Here is a 6,909-nt window from a genome sequence, read left to right on the forward strand (position 1 = left end):
GGTCGATGCCTCAGCAGGCTGACCTCTCCACTGAACACGAATAGAAGGGAAACTCTTCGATCTCAACTGACGAACCTATCGGTCTAGGATAGCTTCCGGCTCCTCCTCATAGGACAAGTCCTTGTCCAACTGGACAGTGCTAAAATCTAACACGTGGGATGGATCGCCGTGATACTTCCGAAGCATGGACACATGAAACACTGGATGCACAGTTGATAAACTCGGCAGAAATGCAAGTCTGTAAGTCACCTCTCCAACTCGATCAAGAATCTCAAACCGGACATTAAATCTAGGGCTAAGCTTGCCCCTCTTCCCAAATCTCATCACGCCCTTCATAGGCGACACCCGAAGCAATACCCGCTCACCAACCATGAATTCCAAATTGCGAGCCTTATGGCTGGCATAACTCTTTTGCCTGGACTAAGCTATACGAAGACTATCTTGAATGATCCTGACCTTGTCCAAGGCATCCTGTACTAGATCCGTACCCAACAATCGAGCCTCTCTTGGCTCAAACCATCCAACCGGCGACTGACACTGCCTACCATTTAAAGTCTCATAAGGAGCCATCTAGATGCTCGACTGGTAATTGTTGTTGCAGGCAAATTCTGCTAAAGGCAAAAACTGATCCCACGAGCCTCCAAAGTCAATGACACAAGCTCAGATGATATCTTCCAAAATCTGAATAGTGTGCTCGGACTGCCCGTCCGTCTGAGGAAGAAATGTTGTGCTCAACTCAACCTGTGTGCCCAACTCTCGCTTAACTTCTCTCCAGAAATGTGAGGTAAACTGCGTACCTCGGTCCAAAATGATAGATACAGGCACACCATAAAGGCGTACAATCTCCCGGATATAGATCTGAGCTAACCTCTTGGAAGAATAGAAGACTGCCACAGGAATAAAATGTGCTGACTTGTTCAGCCTATCAACAATAACCCACAGTGCATCGAACTTCCCCTAAGTCCGTCGGAGTCCAATAATGAAGTCCATAGTGATACGCTCCCACTTCCACCCAGGAATCTCAATCTTCTGGAATAAACCACCAGGTCTCTGATACTCGTACTTTACCTTCCGACAATTCAAACACTGAGCCACATATGCAACAATATCCTTATTCATTCTCCTCCACCAATAATGCTGCCGCAAATCCTGATACTTCTTAGCGGTGCTCGGATGAATGGAGTATCGGGAACTATGGGCCTCCTCTAAAATCAACTCCCGGAGCCCATCCACATTAGGCATACAAACTCGACCTTACAGCCTCAAAACTTCATCATCTCCTAATCTAACCTTCTTGGCACCTCCGTGCTGCACCGTGTCTCTAAGGACACATAGATGTGGGTCATCATACTACCAATCTCGGATACGCTCCAATAAAGAAGAACGAGCGATTGTGCAAGCTAAAATACGGTTGGTCTCAGAAACATCCAACCTCACAAACTGATTGGCCAAAGCCGGAACATCCAAAGCAAGCGGTCTCTCACTGACCGGAATATACGCAAGACTGCCCATACTGGATGACTTTCTACTCAAAGCATCGGCCACCACATTGGCCTTTCCTGGATGATATAAGATGGTGATATCATAGTCTTTCAACAGCTCCAACCACCTTCTCTGCCTCAAATTTAGCTCCATCTGCTTGAACAAGTATTGCAGACTCTTGTGATCCGTGAACACCTCAAATGACATGCCATATAGATATGTCTCCAAATATTTAACGTGTGAACAATTGTTGTTAAATCCAAATCATGGAATGGATAGTTCTTCTCAAGAATCTTCAACTATCGCGAAGCGTAGGCAATGACCTTTCCATACTACATCAACACTGCACCAAGTACAATACGAGATGCATCACAATAAACTGTATATGGCCCTGAACCTGTGGACAAAACCAACACTGGCACCGTAGTCAAAACTGTCCTGAGCTTCTAAAAGCTCGCCTCACACTTGTCCGACCACCTGAACTGAACACCCTTTCTAGGTCAACCTAGTCATCGGGGCTGCAATAGATGAATACCCCTCCATAAACTGACGATAATAGCCTACCAAACCCAAGAAACTCCGGATCTATGTAGCTAATGTGGGTCTAGGATAGTTCTTGACTACTTCTATCTTCTTCAGTTCTACCTAAATACCCTCTGCTTATACAACATGATCCAAAAATGCAACTGAACTCAACCAGAACTCACACTTTGAAAACTTGGCATACAACTGACTGTCTCTCAAAGTTTGAAGAACCACTCTCAAATGATGCTCGTGCTCCTCCCGGTTGCGGGAATAGATCAAAATATCATCAATGAAGATTATCACGAATGAACACAAGTAAGGCCTAAACACTCGATTCATCAAATCCATAAAAACTGCTGGGGCATTTGTCAACACAAATGACATTACCAAGAACTCATAATGCCCGTACCGAGTGCGGAAAGCTGTCTTAGGGACATCAGATGCCCTAATCCTCAACTGATGGTAGCCAGATCTCAAGTCAATCTTTTAAAAATACCTTAGCACCCTGAAGCTGATCAAACAAATCATCAATCCTCGGAAATGGATACTTATTCTTGACTGTAACCTTGTTCAACTACCAGTAATCTATACACATCTTCATCGATCCGTCCATATTCTTAACAAACAACACCAATGCACCCCAAGGTGAGACACTAACCTTTATCAAGCAAGTCTTGCAACTGCTCCTTCAACTCTTTCAACTCAGGCGGGGCCATATGATATGACAGAATAGAAATGGGTTGAGTGCCCAGAGTCAAATCAATGCAGAAGTCAATATCACTGTCGGGTGGCATACCTGGCAAGTCTGAAGGAAATACCTCAGGGAACTCACGAACAACAGGCACATAATCAACAGAAGGAACCTCGGCACTAGAATCATGAACATATGCCAAATAAGCCAAACACCCCTTCTCGACCATAAGCCGAGCCTTCATATATGTTATAACACTACGGGTAGAATGACCAAGAGTCCCTCTCCACTCTAAACAAGGTAAGCCCAGCAAAGCTAAGGTCACAGTCTTGGCATGACAGTCCAAGATAGCGTGGTAAGGTGATAACCAATCCATCCCCAATATGACATCAAAATCAACCATGTAAAAAAGTAACAAATCTACACGAGTCTCAAGACCCCCAATCACAACTATACACAAATGATGGACACGATCTACCACAATAGAATCACCGACTGGTGTAGACACATATATAGGAGCGTTCAAAGAATCACTAGACATGATCAGATATGGTGCAAAATAAGATAACACATAGGAGTATGTAGATCCTAGATCAAATAGAACTGAAGCATCCTTGCTACAAACTAGAACAGCACCTGTGATAACTGCATCGGAAGCCTCAGCCTCAGGCCTGGCTAGAAGAGCATAACATCGGGGTTGGGCCCCACCACTCTGAACTACATCTCTAGGATGGCCTGCTGCTGGCTGGCCTCCACTTCTAGCGGCCTGACCTCCAACTCTAACACCTCTACCTTCACCTCTAGCACCTCTGCCTCCACCTTTAGCTAGCTGAGTGGTTTGTGGAACAATCGGTGCCTGAACCATGGCATAGGAACCCTGATGCTGAGAGCTGCTTGATGCTCAAGGGAAAAATCTAGTAATATGTCCCATATCTCCACAAGTATAACAAGCCCTCGACTGCTGAGACTACTGACCCTGATGACCTGAATGACCACCCCGAAAACTCTGGAGCAGCGGTGCACTGATAGGAGATGGTGGTGCACTATAGGACTGCTAATCAGAATACTACATATGAGAACCACGGCCACATGAAGCACCGTGAGAAACCTGAAGTGCTGACTGAAAGGGCCTAGGAGGATGGCCTCTACCATACAAATCCCTGCCTCCAGACGAGGCACCTCTGAACTGCCTAAATGACGAGGCCTCTTGTCAGACCCCTAACCACCTCCCTACGATAAAACCATCTCAACTCTCCTAGCCACATTGGCCGCCTCCTGAAAATAAATCTCACTCCCCATCTCCTTAGCCATCTGAAGTCGAATAGGATGAATAAGTCCCTCAATGAACCTCCTCACACTCTCTCTCAGTGGGAAGTATAAGAGGAGCATGACGGGCCAAATCAATAAACCTGGTCTCGTATTGAGTAACAATCATAGAACCCTACTAAAGATGCTCAAACTACCTTCGATAGATCTCTCTCTGAGTGATAGGAAGATAGTTCTCCAAAAATAGCTGAGAAAACTGATCCCAAGTCAAACCTGGTGACCCAACTGGCCTGGCCAAACAATAATCTCTCCACCAAGTTGTCGTGCACCCTTTATCTCGCGAAATCAGGTTTATGACATTTTGGTTGAGATAATTCGTTCCTTTTGGGAAAGGGTTTTGCATTTTGAAGAGTCGCCACCTAACGATTTAAGGTGTGTTAGGGCACCAAGAGGGTTCATTTATAACTATGTTTGGTAACCAGAGATAGGGTAAGGGCTTGAAATTATCCTGAGGGGAAAGTGTTAGGCACCCCTCAGGATCCACCAGTGTGGTTCCCGGCCAAATAGCTTTTGTGGATTTGTACAATTTAGCAAATAAACAAGTATGGTTCAAATAATAGGGGATTTAAGTTTATGTACATAGATGTTTGAAAAAACAGTTAATGAAGAGCTAGATTTTGAAAAGAATTACAATCTAAGAATATTTGTGAATATAAAAGTGTATCATAGGTTTGTTTATAATATGGATCACACCAATGCAATACCCGGTATGACACTCTTCAAAAAGGGGCTACACGTGGTATTAATGCACCGGTCATCATATCCATATCTTCCCTTTCCCACCCCAGGAAGGTAACTAAAGCGAGGGTTGGTCTCGACCCCTATTGCATGATATTACTCATCCCTTCCTATCAGTCTCAGAGGAATTTAGGACTCCTATCCTATAAAAAGGGGGTTCTAGGCAGACCTTCTAGTTTAAAGGTAAAAACACTAAGGCGACACATAATAAACAGATATGACTTCAATCAAAGGGGAGCATGGAAGACAAATAAAAGGATTAGATATACTTCCATACATAGTACACATAAACAACATGACTCATACACAATTAAGGTCTAAATTCAAATCCTAAGCATGGTATCTAAGTGATAAGAGCAGAGTCAGATTTATTACATAACTCAGAGAGGAAGTTCTAATCAGGCTTGCCTACTAATTTTAACATGCTGACAGTTAAACACTAATCACAAAGACGGTTCTAGTTTTATTTTAAAGTTTATTACCTAAGGCTTGCCTAGGCGTAAAATAATATATAGTAGTTATTTAGATTTGTTAATAATTCTAGGTTGCTATACCTAATAGCATGCAATTCTAAATGTTGCAAACATCCAGAGACTAATCACCAGTTTGTTTAGAATAGGAGGATTGTTTATACATCTGTATTTAGACTAGTTTGATTTAATAAGTGCGATCCTATAACATGATGTCTAATGCAGCATGATGCATAATAACTTAAACAAGATTTCTAAATGCATATCAAGTTATGCACAGCTTCAAAATGGGCAGGAGTGACAGTTTTGATGTTGTTTACCTAAAGTAGTATTTCTAAATGCGAAGCATGGTTGCAATATGATGAGTTCATGAATAACAAATTGTGTTAACACGTTTACCCTAAGACATGATTTCTAAGTGTGGAGATACTGAAAACAGTACATATAAATACTAAATAGCATGATATCTAATGCACGTCATGCTTGGCATGTTATACCTAAACATGGATGCTATTGCGCATAGAGAAAGTAAACCTAGGAACATGATTTCTACCCTAGATTATACTACAACATGCATTTTACCCACCCCTTTTCACTATCCAACCCCAGAGTCATTTACAAATAATTATTACAAGCCTTTGAATAGGAATTACATAACTGAAAATAAAGAAAAAATAAGTAGTTAATTATAGGGAGCCTACAGAATAGGCCCAAGTCTCCCGGTCCACAATGCCAAGTATTGTGTCTTAACCTTTCTCATGATCCAGGTGTGTCAGAGTTCCCTAAGGACCTCAAGGGCTCCCGGCCAGTGCTCACACCCAGATTTCATAGCCAAGATAGAGTAAGTGCAGTGTGGAAAGGTCAGCTTTTGTGTGTCAAAGTTCAGAGGGAGCTCAAGGGTCCCAAGGCAATGCTCACACAAATGGAGCAGAACTTAGTGGTCTAAGAATAGAGTGAGAGTGCTCGACATAGTTTTGAACAGTTTTGAAGAAGGGTAAGTAAGAAATAGTTTTCAAAAGAGAGACTTATGTGGAATAGTTTTATGGCAAAGTTTAACTAATGAAAACAATTTGAAGGAGCCTACATACCAATCTCAGAACCAAAACAAAGTCAGCATCATACCAAGGACCAAGAATAGTCCAGCAAACATAAGCAAGGGAATGGGATTGGAGGGACAAATATGGAGCATGTGAGGGCAAACATGTAGCAGGCAGGAACATATACAAGCACACAATCAGAAACTCCTACAGGTTCAGAGGATCAAGGGGGGGGGGGAAGTAGGGTATTGGATTATATTAGCATATTAACACCAATAACTAAGACCATGATCAAACTAATGTACCAATCATGGAGATTCACATAAGAAACATTTACTAAGTATATAGAAACATGTTGGTCATTGACAAGTAAAGCATAACTTAACATGTAGAGGGAATTCAGGATCCTAATTACATGTTGAACAACAAAAATAGTAAATAAAAGCATATTAGAAATACAAGGAATTGAACAGTAATAGAAACATGTTGGTTTGAGGACTGAAATCTGAATTAAAACATACCAGTGGAGTGAAGAAAGCAAAAACACAAGCAAAAATAGGAGAGGCGCAGTAGTTAGCCTTGGCTTGCAGCCGACTAGCTTAGAATAGTAGCAAGTAGCACAGAAGAGAGAATAGAGAGT

Source organism: Nicotiana sylvestris, chromosome 1 (assembly GCF_000393655.2).
Source record: "Nicotiana sylvestris chromosome 1, ASM39365v2, whole genome shotgun sequence".
NCBI lineage: Eukaryota > Viridiplantae > Streptophyta > Magnoliopsida > Solanales > Solanaceae > Nicotiana > Nicotiana sylvestris.